General features: G+C 38.7%; 1 protein-coding gene across 3 annotated transcripts in view; it reads right to left on the minus strand.

Moving 5' to 3' along the window:
- The window catches only part of sin3aa (SIN3 transcription regulator family member Aa), a 100692-nt gene that overhangs the window by 73930 nt on the left and 12614 nt on the right, over positions 1 to 14148 (minus strand). For 2 of the 3 annotated variants that reach the window (XM_039773557.1, XM_039773554.1), the window contains exon 2: positions 11911 to 11999. The exons of the other annotated variant lie outside the window; for it this stretch is intronic. The gene's annotated coding sequence lies outside the window, so the exon portion shown is untranslated. The remainder of the gene's footprint in view (positions 1 to 11910; positions 12000 to 14148) is intronic. 3 annotated transcript variants of the gene reach the window in all.

Consider the following 14148-nt stretch of genomic DNA (forward strand, 5'->3'; position numbering starts at 1 on the left):
GTGGTGCCCAAATTTATGCACCTGCCTGATTTTGTTTGAACAATTATTGCACACTTTCTGTAAATCCAATAAACTTCATTTCACTTCTCAAATATCACTGTGTGTGTCTCCTATATGATATATTTAACTGACATTTTTCATCGTAACAACCAACGATTTATACAGGAAAATAATGATTATTAACAAGGTTTCCCAAACTTTTGCATCCCACTGTATATGATATAGTTGGTTCCATAAATATTTGGACAGAGACAACTTTTTTCTAATTTTGGTTCTGTACATTACCACAATGAATTTTAAATGAAACAACTCAGATGCAGTTGAAGTACAGACTTTCAGTTTTAATTCAGTGGGTTGAACAAAAAGATTCCATAAAAATGTGAGGCAAATAAGGCATTTTTTAACACAATCCCTTCATTTCAGGGGCTCAAAAGTAATTGGACGAATTAAATAACTGGAAATAAAATGTTCATTTCTAATACCTGGTTGAAAACCCTTTGCTGGCAATGACAGCCTGAAGTCTTGAACTCATGGACATCACCAGATGCTGGGTTTCCTCCTTTTAATGCTCTGCTAGGCCTTTACTGCAGCGGCTTTCAGTTGCTGTTTGCTTGTGGGCCTTTCTGTCCGAAGTTTAGTCTTCAACAAGTGAAATGCATGCTCAATTGGGTCAAGATCAGGTGACTGACTTGGCCATTCAAGAATTTTCCACTTCTTTGCTTTAGTAAACTCCTGGGTTGCTTTGGCTGTATGTTTTGTGTTATTGTCCATGTGTATTATGAAACGCTGCCCAATCAATTTGACTGCATTTAGATGGATTTGAGGAGACAGTATGTCTCTGAACACCTCAGAATTCATTCGGCTGCTTCTGTCCTGTGTCACATCATCAATAAACACTAGTGTCCCAGTGCTACTGGCAGCCATGCACGCCCAAGCCATCACAATGCCTCCACCGTGTTTTACAGATGATGTGGTATGCTTTGGATAATGAGCTGTTCCACGCCATCTCCATACTTTTTTCTTGCCATCATTCTGGTAGAGGTTGATCTTGGTTTCATCTGTCCAAAGAATGTTTTTCCAGAATTGTGCTGGCTTTTTTAGATGTTCTTTAGCAAAGTCCAATCTAGCCTTTCTATTCTTGAGGCTTATGAGTGGCTTGCACCTTGCAGTGCACCCTCTGTATTTACTTTGATGCAGTCTTCTCTTTATGGTAGACTTGGATATCGATACGCCTACCGCCTGGAGAGTGTTGTTCACTTGGTTGGCTGTTGTGAAGGGATTTCTCTTCACCATGTAAATGATTCTGCGATCATTCACCACTGTTGTCTTCCGTGGATGTCCAGGTCTTTTTGCGTTGCTGAGTTCACCAGTTCTTGCTTTCTTTCTCAGGATGTACCAAACTGTAGATTTTGCCACTCGTAATATTGTAGCAATTTCTCGGATGGGTTTTTTCTGTTTTCACAGCTTTAGGATGGCTTCTTTCACCTGCATGGAGAGCTCCTTTGACCGCTTGTTGTCTGTTCGCAGCAAAATCTTCCACATGCAAGCACCACACCTCAAATCAACTCCAGACCTTTTATAAAGACATAACGACGGACTTGAACACACCTGCCCATGAAATAGCCTTTGAGTCAATTGTCCAATTACTTTTGAGCCCCTGAAATGAAGGGATTGTGTTAAAAAATGCTTTGGTTGCCTCACATTTTTCTGCAATCTTTTTGTTCAACCCACTGAATTAAAGCTGAGTTGTTTCATTTAAAATTCATTGTGGTAATGTACAGAACCAAAATTAGAAAAAAGTTGTCTCTGTCCAAATATTTATGGACCTAACTGTATCTGGAATTATTAATTTTATGACCTTATAGCAGGGCTATTCAATTACAAATTCAGTTGGGCCAGATTGTCAAACCAAGAAGGTTATCTGGGCCAGTCATTTTAGCGGCAAAGCAGCTCGTAATGACACATTTTAAAACCAACACAAAAAAATTTATTGAAAAACATAAGGTTTATTTGTGGTTTCTCTTTTAACTTTGGTCAGTTTGCAGAGCAAAAAGGTGCATACAAAAAGAGCTGAATTAACAGAATCTGAGGTAGCTCCTATTTTTTCCACTTACAAAAGAAAAAAAAACTGACCTAGGCTACATATCTGACCTATCTGATCACAAAGTGCATAAAACAAAATAGTGCACAGTAGTAGGCTATTAGAAATAACATTGTTTCCTTTTGAAACAAAATAAAAAACTTGCACGCATTTGAGCCAGGAACATCTCAAAGTGCATAAAATAAAAAGTGCACAGTATTCACAACTATAACACTACTGAGGGAACATATTTTAAATCACCATGTGTGATTAGGCATGCCTCTGTTACGCATCCCACATTATATTGATGTATTGTAGGCTACAGTTACCCTGCTGACTTACTGGGAGAAGTGACATTTTTTGTTTTGAACAATAGCAGTGACTTTAGGCTTGTAATTTGTCAAGTTGTCAATGCAATTCAAAGGCATTGGTGGAGAGTATGGTCAGTCAGGGAGCAACGAGAGTTGCTTTTTATGGAGTTCATGTGTGAAAAACTTGACTCACATATATATGTTGATCCAAACATACTGAGTGAGCATGACGATCGCTACTTTCTTAATGTTAGGGAACTGATGTGCGTTGACATCAGTCCAAAACATTGCAGGCCCGTTAGTGGAAAGCTGTTGTGCCATGGTTACAGATGACTGCATGTCAACAAGTTTGAGTTTGAATTTCCCCCTCGTCAATGGAAGGGACCAGTTTCTTAGCTCTGGCGGATAAGTACCCTTCTATTGCAACAGTGAACGGGTCTCTGACAAAAACGGCCAACTGGGCAGATCAAGTCCATCCAATCGACCAGCAAAGTTATTTTTCAACATCGCAATGAAATCTGTCATCACATCCGTGATTTGTGCGGGGGGTAAGATGCCTTTGAGGAGTGTCGGAAAATGCAGCATTCGGCCTGTGCTCAAATCATTTGCGAAAAGGTCCAGTTTAACTTGGAATGCGTGCATCTGTTCCACAAGGTCGATGACAGTTTTGTCTCTGCCTTGTAGTCCCAAATTGAGATCGTTCAGGTGTTTTAATATGTCGCTCAGAAAGCAGGTATCGGCCATGAAGTTGTCGTCCAGTATGCAAATAAAGTGCGTTTCTGCCTTTTTTTGCTTGCTGCCGCGTAGGGAAATTATGATCTCTTCTCTGAGACCGCAGAAACGCTCCAGTGCTTTGCCTTTGGACAGCCATCTCACGTCATTGTGCAAAAGAAGGTCGTGGTGCTCAGCAGACATTTCTGACAGCAGCATGCGGAATAAGCGGTGTTGGAGGCTTGATGTGGAGCGAATAAAATTAATTATAGCCATAACGCTGTCCATTGTCGTTTTGAGCGCCCCGCTTAGTTTTGCGCACAACACCGCCTGATGCACAATGCAGTGTGAGGAGATCAACTGAGGTGCAACAGCGGACCAACGTGCTGCCAAACCATTCACTTTCCCTGTCATGGACGGAGCCCCATCTGTCACAAGCATGCACACACGCTTCATATCCAGACCACTGTCTTTAAAAAAGGCGGACATTTTTCCAAAGACTATATCGCCAGTCGTGTGTCCTTCTAACGGCAGTAGGCCGAGCAGCTCCTCTCGGAAGCATTTGCCATCAAAAAAACGGACATATATGCACAACTGAGCAGTATCAGTTTTGTCTGTGGACTCATCTACTGCTATAGACATAGTATCAGCTTTCATCAGGTCTCCTAACAGCGTTTCATACACATCTGCAGCAAGAATTCCAACCCTACGAATGTTTAAAGTATCTGACAGGGGTACGTTTTTTATAGCTGATACCACGCTCATTTTAATTTTATCGTCATTTATCACCTCATCCACGACAGCCAGCATACAGTCCTTCACGGTTTCAGAGTCTGTGAATGGCCTTTTCTTTTTTTGCCAGTGTCCAGGAAACACGAAGGGATGCTGCAGTTAGGGTTACCACTTTTAATGCAAAAAAATAAGGGACGCATACTGCAGCGGGGGCCACATCGCTTGGGGGCCAAGCGCAATTTCATTCTCAAATACGGGACGATTCCGTATTTTAAAGGACGGGTGGCAACCCTAGCTGCAGTAGCTCTCTCTTGGCTGTGAATGACCGCACCATGGTAGTACTGCTCGGTTGTAAGATGCAATCAAACTCTGCACTTTTGCAGCCCTCTCTTGAGATCCCTCTGGAAAATTGGTGCGAAAAGTGTGGTGTTTCTCAACATGATGCCTCTGCACATTGTAATCTTTAAATACTCCAACGCAGTCATTACAAATTAAACACATCAGTTTGGCGTTTGGATGTGGCGGTAAAATAAACAAGTATTTGCCAATTGAATAGCCCTGCCTTATAGTACATTTCGGAAAACATTGTGGCACGGATGCAACATTATTCATATTCATTCGCATACCTTCTTGCAGTTGTAATTAGTGACCGCGTTTTTTTCCCCCCAGATCTTGCCCAGTCTGCACAGGACTCCAGGACATGCAGAGGAAATAACGTTTCTCTGTAAGGTGAGCCATGAACGCTCTTCTTTTCCCAGTGGACCTCGTACATGCCTTGCACAGTACACGTGCTTTGATCACCGCCAGGTAGAGCTTGTTATAGCACAAGCAACCGGCCACCTGCATGCTCCTGCTAGCACTGAATAAGCTCTCGCCTTCTGGTGTCAGCACGCAGCACCAAGGGGAAAAAAAAAAATAAGTGGAAAGAATATATGTGACATTTTGAGGAAATAATTGTATGGCCTGAATAGTACCAATCAGAAAACACCATCACATTAATGCAATATTATTTGAAAACGAACAGATCAGGTGTAAATTTGTTAATTTTAAAAGTTAGCTTTTTCACTTTTATTTTCTCAGTCTCGTTCACACTCTCTCTCCCCTCCTGATCTGACCCTAACTAAGTAACAGCGCCAGCATAAATTCTCAAAAGACGGCGGCATCACAGCTGCTGGATGCTTGCGTTTCAGATCCTCATGCATCGCGGTGGTGCTGCCATGAAAAGAAAACTCTGCTTTGTATAATCTGCATTCAACTTTTTTTTCTTTTTCGGTGAAGTGCTCCCACATTTTAGAAAGTTTCTGTCTCCTTCCCCCTCCTCTATCCGACTCGCCATTGCAACCATGTTTATTTTCCTCTACATTCTTCTTCTCCTCAGACGTTCTTCTTCGTTGGTAGGACTTTGTGCAGTCTTGACAAACAATAACAAACGATACTGTCCCCAGACGTTCATGTAGTGCATTGCAGTTATAAAAACCAATGTGGTTCTTTGTGACTGGAGCCTCTATTGAAGGTTCTGTTTATGACACGTCGACTATTTTTTGTAGTTGACGTCGGCGATTACGTTGACTAATCGTTGCAGCCCTATTGAAAACTTTAAAAGAGTGAGTGCAGCCAAGCTGCCACCTCCCTCATAAGACTGTCATGTCTTTGGCGTCATGTTAAACTCAAAGATTTTTTTTATAACAGTGTAGTAAGTCACCTACCTTACATTTTTCTTTTGTTGTGCTATTATAAGCTGTAAGTTTCCACACTAATTTCAGCTTAGTAGCCATTGATGAACCGTATTGTCCAGAAACTGTAAATGCAAGTGGAACCTGGGGATGCATTTTAATGGCAAGTGTAAAAGTAATCTGTTTAAATTATATACAGATACAGTTTTTATATGAAACACATATAGCAGTCACCATAGAGTGTATAAAACAGGTTTAGAATATTAATGAAGTGCGCCACTTTAAGGTCCAAGGGCTGTATCCAGCTCACAGACCTTGAGTTTGACACCCAAGCAAGCTGGGCTTACTCCTATAAGGCACATTTTCCATTTTAAGTTGAATTAATATTTTTTTTATATTTGTTCATATTAATCAAGAAACTGCAGGGTTTATTTATTATTCATACTGTTTGTTCAGAGTTTGTAGAGTGGTATGTCCTGCTCTTTAAGGTGTTATGCTTGTTTCAGTTTTCATGTAATAAAAGTGACAAAACCAACAAAAAATCCTTTTCCACCTACTAACAGTTATGGATATTGCTAATATACATAAAAATATGCACACATCTTCTAAATCTTCCCTCTGCAATACTGTTTTGTTGGTTAATGATGAACTATTTGGTGGGCATGATAACATAAAAATGTGCTTCACAGTCCACATCATTAACAGTTAACAAACTACTATGTATATTACCAAAAAAAAAAAAAATATCTACACAAACTAGATTGCCAGTTCCTGTTTTCACCCTTGCTGCTAAATGAGACCCCCTATTAATATACAGCTAACTTTTATAAGCTGTGCACAAAACACAACTGAGTAAATAGTAGAAAGTTTTCTCTGCAACTGACCTAAGCTATCATCTAGGCATGAGGTTTGATTTACTATGCACTAGACTTGACTAGAGTCAACCTCACACTACCTGCATTCCTACATGTGGATTAGAAAAATGGTTGGAAGTAGAGGTCTACATTCCCTTGGAAATCCTGTGGGATCCATTTCAATTTTTTTTGTCCTGGTTTGAATACAGTACTTGTTTCCTCTTTTCCTTCATATATGTTTTGACTTACCTTCAGGAGGACAGGGTCATGGGCATGTCCAGCTCATATCTTCCTGGTGAATGTATACATTGTTTGTATTTTGAATGTTTGCTTTAACAGCACTCACACCAAAGCTGGCATATCTATTTATTTATCAATTAAGGTAACCACTTGCTGTTTTCAAAAGGGATATAATCAAAACTTGACACACACTTTGCAATATCATGGTTCTTTACTAATTTTTATAATAAAAAAACTCAAATCAATTTAAATGTCTATGTTTAAATTCAGATACTTAGTATGTTTTTGTATTTGTCTTTTTTAGCTGTTATGCAGGAGAAACTGCAACCCTGGAAGTCCTTAAAAAGTTTACTATTTTAACATTGATTTTTATCAAATATGGGAGGTATTTTCTGCAAAAAAAGAATAGAATGCAATCACTCTTTTGCCATTTATTTTTCAAAGTCTATGTGCAAGAATCCATCCATTTTCCAACCCGCTGAATCCAAACACAGGGTCACGGGGGTCTGCTGGTGCCAATCCCAGCCAACACAGGGCACAAGGCAGGAATCAATCCCGGGCAGGGTGCCAACCCACCACAGGACACACACAAACACACCCACACCAAGCACACACTAGGGCCAATTTAGAATCACCAATCCACCTAGCCTGCATGTCTTTGGACTGTGGGAGGAAACCGGAGCGCCCGGAGGAAACCCACGCAGACACAGGGAGAACATGCAAACTCCACGCAGGGAGGACCCGGGAAGTGAACCTGGGTCTCCTAACTGCAAGGCAGCAGTGCTACCACTGCGCCACCGTGCCGCCCATGTGCAAGAATACTGTAAAAATTAAAAATGCAATGAAACAGCACCAATTGTAAATTCATTTTCAGCCTGAAAAGCAAAGAAGCTGAAAAAATGAAAAGTAAAATGCAAATAAGCATGGACACCACCTGCTGCTCAATGAATTCTCATTTTCAAGTTCTCAACACGCAAATATATTTTAATTAGTTCATTTACACTGAAATGGAAACGGGATTGCTCTGTATTTTTGTAATATTATATAGTAAATTTACCCCTCTACAGTTTTCACCACCTTCTCCTCCTATAGTTATATCCCATTGCCCTGTAGTAGATCGACAACTCAATCGGACTCTTTATTGTTATAACTTTTCAAAATATGGTAATACAGTAGTAATTTTTTAAAACTTTTATTTCATTGCTTTTCAAAATAAGGTGATACTTAGTCCTTCGATAATCCACAACTTATTTAGAAATATGAGCAACAATTATGAAGTGGATTGTCTATCAATTAATTGTATATTTATAAACAAACAGAGTGAACTTAAAACAAACCAGAATCAATTTTCTGATCACTTTAGAAAGTATTAAACATATCATTCCAATACTATAATTAATAAATATGCTTGAATAGGTACAAAAATATTTTTGAATTAAGTTATTTTTATATTGTTGTTTCATATTATCTTTATATTTGTATGTGATCAGATAATTGTTTTAATGAAATTACCTTTCCATACATCAGACCACTTAAAATCTGAAATATAAGTAAAGACAGCTACATGCATCATAACTTAGGAAAAGTTTTCATTGGTCTTCAAAACGATTAGTTTTAATGGATCATTTTAAAACGTAATAAAAATAACAACACCAAATAAACTGTGACGCTGATGAGCTCCCTCTATAATTCGAGGTTTTGTGCTTTTCAAAATGAAGATGAACTTTAAGTCTCATGTGCCAGTTTTACTAATTATATATTCGGCCTCCTACTGATTATATCCTGGTCAAAAACATTGGGGTTAATTTATTTTAATTGTCTCTACATGTATTCATTTTGGGGCACCTTTTGTGCTTAGAAGTTGGTGTTGAATAGTAACATCACTCTGCCAAGCCCTCCTAGCTGTAACCCAAGTCAAACTACTATGTGTGCTTCTCTTTAAACAAATCATATGAGACACAGGAGTTACACCGATTGTAAAATATTACAGCTATGGAGGATTTGTCAAGTGCCTTGAGTAGCTACCTACTTCAAATTCAATCAGTATTTTGAATGAAGAAAAAAAAAAAAAAGGCAAAAGAAATTTCACCACCCTGCATATAAGCACTGTACTGCTAGTTAATGAAATCATGTGGTTGTACGAGGGGCATTCAAATATAAACAGGAATTTATGAGCTGCACTTTATTTATTTAATACAATGAAACGACTCACACACTATTTTTCTATGTAGTCTCCTGCCACTGCAATACACTTGGTTCTAGTGTTCAGGAAGCTTCTTAATCCCAGAAGAGTAGAAGTCTTTTGACTACAATCTGACCTTCTTCCACAGTGTCAATAACCTCCTCCTTCAACTTGAATTTCTTCCCTCCTAAAAATTCCTTAAGTGGAACAAAGAGATGATAGTGCCTTTCTGAATGACTTGCACCAATCATACACTCTAGACTGAGAGAGACACTCATCCCCAAACTGATTTTTAAGTCTCGAATAAATCTGAGATGGAACGACCCCTTCACTTGTCAAAAATGTAATAATTCGCAACTCTACTGGGTACCTCCTGCTCTGACATGTTATTTACAACTGAACAGGAGAAAAAGCAGCTAGTACTACTAATGACAAGTTTAAATATGCGTTTGTTTGTCAAAACGTCACATCTATCTTGTGCTGTTTATAAGAACACAGCATGAAAGTCCCATGGTTATAACTGAAGGTTACTTCTGCAGCGTACCTATCCCTGCAATACAACTAAGCTCACTAGTTTTGCTATTTAAAGAAACAAAAAAAGTTTTCAAGTCAGATTTTAATGTCCTAAATTCATTATGATGCTTGCATTTATTAATACTATTATATAGCAATATCTAGCTATCAAATCAGCACAAACTGATAGAATAAAAAGATCCCTGAATTTATTAATGTGAGAGTTGAAGTACAGCAGCTAGCTACAAATGCTTATCACTCACTGGCAAAAAAAAAAAACAAAAAAAAAACAAATAAACAGCTTTATTTCTTTTAGATATTACCTGCTCAAGCCTGGTATCATTACAGTGACAGATTAAGCAGGTGTATTGCATTAAATAAATGTTATCAACAGAGTCAATGTTACTTTTATTATTTAGTACTTCTGTTTTAACATGGGCAGTGTGGTGGTGAGTCTTATCCCATTCGGCCATGACGAAAAGAGATTATGGTGGGGAAAAACTAGGAGGTGCTACAATTAAATTTTCAATTAAATCTCAAGTCCACCATTCTACTGATGACAGGTTATTTAAAAATTAAGAATACAGGTAGAATTCCATTATAACAAAACTCACAGGACCATAAAAATATTTTGTTTTAATGGAGATTCCATTATAACGAATATGGAGAAAATATGCATAGTACTGTGACTGGGGCCACCCGCAATTCACCAAGTCAAATGCCAGAGGTGCAAAGACAGCGCCGTAGCTGTTCTGCTGCCTCTGGTAAACAGTAAACCAAGGGAAAAGCAATTGTTTGCCCTCTGCAGGATCAGTGTTACCACATACCATGCTTGTCGCACAATGTTTTAACATTGGGCTTTGATCTGCTCTTCCTCACACTCTCCTGATCTGTTTTCTCCAGACTGCGTCTGCTACAGTGGTGATTTCGCTGCTTGCACAGTGTAGTCCCTTGGGCGGCTCCCAGTGGCAAGCTGTGACCCGTGGTCCATAGTCACCGGGATCACAGCTATCGCTCATGTGCAGGACAGAGGCTTGATGGGGCGGTTTGCTGCCCGCCCACCATGCCGCCGCAGCTACTGCTCCTGACTGGACGCAGGCTGGATGGAGCGGAGGGGGGTGTTTCACTGCCCACCCACCACACACAACTTTCCCGTGCGTTCTCGGTGGGCAGACACTGCAGGCAGGATACTGTAGTGGAGGTGACTGTGGGGTAGGTGGGTGGTAAACCGCCCCTCGCCTCCCCTATTCATTCTCAATAGCAAGCCTGCTTGTACTGTTACGCACATAGCAGGAAGTTGTCTCTTGTCAGTACATCAGACGTGCTGACGACAGGTGCCTTCCTGCTGTGATAGCAAGAGAAATATGCTGAAAGAAGTGTCCAAAAATTTCAAGTTAACATTAGGGTCTAAAAATATTTTCTGCTACAACAGTTAAAGCTGCATGAGTAAACTGTCAAAGAGTACAAACTTGTTATATAAGAAAGGCGAAGAAGGAAGAAGCCAATCAAATGAGACTCACAAATAATGCATTCCTTACATACAAGTCAAAGTTGGGATTATTTTACTGCAATTATTTTGTATTGGATTTAGCATAAACCAAAATCCAACTTTTGGGTGGAATCAACACATATTAATAGTAATCCATGATGGTGGAAGCCTTAAAGCATATCAATCACATAACCCAAATGTCAGTCATACGGTCATAGCATCACAAAACATGTATTTTGGCTAAAATACTGTGAAATAAATAATCTGGAAGATGTTCTCGTGCACACCATAGTAGACCCCACTTCCCTGATTATTCATTGGACAGGAATCCTGCTCATTAACAGCTCTTCATTAACTATCATGGCATTTCATGTGATAATAAACATTCCAGAGCATGGTCTGAGAAAGGTGTACAATTAGATGCTGATGGAAAACCTCAAAGTACTGCAGTTGTGGTGTAACAACCCAAGAATGGGGAATGATACAGGCAAGCCTTCAAATCCAAAGCCTCTGGCTCGTTTGAAGGTGCTTCATGGTTGTGCATGACTGCATTTTCAGCAGTGGATTAACAATATGTTGACCAAAATACTCATTTGTGTCTGCGAGGTTGTAAGCATATGACTACATACCTGATATTTTGGAGTGTCTAACAGGAGTAATTTTAGATTTATTTTATATATGGTTTGATATTGTTTCCTGTTCTTTAATCTGGGTCTCCATTGCTTGATCTACATTCTCCATGAAAACATAGGATTAATGGTTTTTCTCACTACAAACAAGACGGGGTAAGTAATAGCTGCAAAAAACATTTTTGGGTTGAGTGAGTATTCCTTTAACTTGCTTTTGCAATATTAATAGAGATGGGGCAAATATATAAAAATGACACCATTTTCATAGGCAGATTCTTGTCTGCCAACAGCCTGTAAAAATATATTTGAAGGCCCCTTAGAGACAAAATAAAGTGAAATGTAGACAAGTAGGGAGTAAAATTACAGCAAAGATACTAGGATAGTACAAGGTCTGGCATTTCATCATTTAAAAAATCCAAACTGGGGGAGAAATGAATAAATGTGTACACTATGCATTGTTGACAAAAATACACAGACCCCCAACCTCTGCTCTTACCAGACGCAGTAGTCCTGTCGAAAGAAAAAGCAGAGTAGCCATCCAGTTGTACAACAGAACTCAGTACTGCCTTGTGAATTTCCAGGTTTCTGCAAATATAAAAGTACAGCAGTCTTTTATTCCATAATGCGTTGATTGCCTGAGCCCGAGCTTATCCACCTTATATTTTCATAATCATATTTACAAGGAGCAAGCTGGAGAAGCAGAGGTCTATGAAAGCTGCTTTTTGGTGTCACCTACTTAACCCACTCATGTTTACGCTCACTGTGCTCACCATACTATCTGAATACCTTGCAGCTTCTACATCTAGAGTCCTGACGATACCTATGCTAGCAAAGTTCACATCAGGTAAGTTAAAAAATAAATCACTGCATTACATTCCAATACCACCTCATAAGAAGAAACAGAAGCTCTAACAGATCCTTTGGACACATGTACACCACTTTCTTTATAAAAATGTAAAATACAGTAGTCTAAAATACCCATTCATTTATTAATTCAAACATTCATTAATTCTCTTAATGCTTTGCAATAAAATGGAAATGAAAAGAAAGCTTCTTGGTGTATCTCGTCGGCCTGACTGAAAACTTCTCTATATACTAACTTGGGACCAGCATCAGAAAACCAATCATGTAGGATCTCTGGTAGAGAATTTAGGTTTTTAAATACCACACTTGGATATAGGAATAAAAATATAGCTAAAAATACATATTCCTGTTGTATATGGTATACAGGATACTGAATATTTAATTTATGCATTCATTTCAGAAAGAACTGACTACTGCAATGCTTTACAGATAGGTTGTTCAAATTACTTTATTTTCAGCAAGCAGTTAATCCCAAATGATGTGTCAAGGAATGTTACTAGAATTAACAAGTATGACTATATTCGTCATCAGTTTTCAGTTAAATACAAAGCCGATTTCAAAAATCATCCTTGAATTTAATAGAAACTATATAACCACGGAAGGGACCAACTAGCCCACAATGCTGTTTAATACCACATCTAAGACACTACAGGCAACACAGTTTTAAGTGTTTTATATATCACTTGTAAAGGGAATGGGTCTTGTCCTGCAGTTTGATGCATTTGTGACGCAGTTCTACAAATTACAGGACAGATTCAACATTACTCTTTCAGTACCTGAACTGCAACTATCAGCCACAGTTTGGGTTGCACTGTCTAAGCATATGATCTCCTAGGAAGATTGAGGATTACAGTTCTTCTGTACCTGAAAGGAATCCTCTTGCTCCGTTACTGACAAGGTTTAGTAAGCATGGAACTCTCTCATGAGTTGAAAGATCAGGAAGCCAAAACCTATAACATGGCACTCATAACTGACTTTTGGACAATAAAGTGCCATAAACAAAATAAGTATTACCAAAACAAAGATTTTTAATCAGATATTCAACTGACAGCCTTGTTGAGAAACTTTTGTCATACAGAAAAGGGAAACTGGAGAAAAAGTGGCTTTGTTTGTTCAAAAGAACAAACTATATATTAAAGACACTAATTCACAAACCTCCTTGTTAACTGGGCCACAGCAGCATGTCTTGATTGAAAATGGCAAGTCACAGTTAGTGGTGCTTTAACAATGGTGAGTGGCCACTTGAGCATGACCAGAACATTAGGCCTGTGAGAGTGACTGTTCTTGGTTTCTCACCCAGCATGAGCGACTGATTCACAAATACATTAATGTGCTCCAATTAAAAAAAAAAAAAAGAAAAGAAAAAAGCAGCATAAAAAAAAGAAACTTTTCAGTAATGTAAATTGACAGTTTGTAATATGTTTTCACTTAATATTAAAATAAACTGGGACAAACACAATGCATAAACACAACCTTCTAATGCAAATTCATTCTCTTATTATTTTCTGCTATTAATGAGGATGTTACTTTTTAACAATGACTGGCTATTAGTAACAGTAGCCAATTATAAATTGATCAACATTTATATCTCTAGTCTAAGGCTGTGTGGTATACAAATACTAGAAAAGCACCAAAAACACCAAATTTTAAAGCTATACGGTATCATCATTTACAAATTTTCAACAACTGGAAGTAAATATCAGCTTTCTTCTCAATTCCCAACCATCTCTCACAGACACACACACATTATTGCTGTTGTGAAAAAAACATCTGTTTCAAGAAATGGAAGTACATGCTTCGGTACAATCGGGGACTTCATGACTTCAAGAGGGAACAGGTGCATGGTGAGACACACCAGGGAGGCTGGAGT

Source organism: Polypterus senegalus, chromosome 12, assembly GCF_016835505.1.
Source record: "Polypterus senegalus isolate Bchr_013 chromosome 12, ASM1683550v1, whole genome shotgun sequence".
Lineage (NCBI taxonomy): Eukaryota > Metazoa > Chordata > Cladistia > Polypteriformes > Polypteridae > Polypterus > Polypterus senegalus.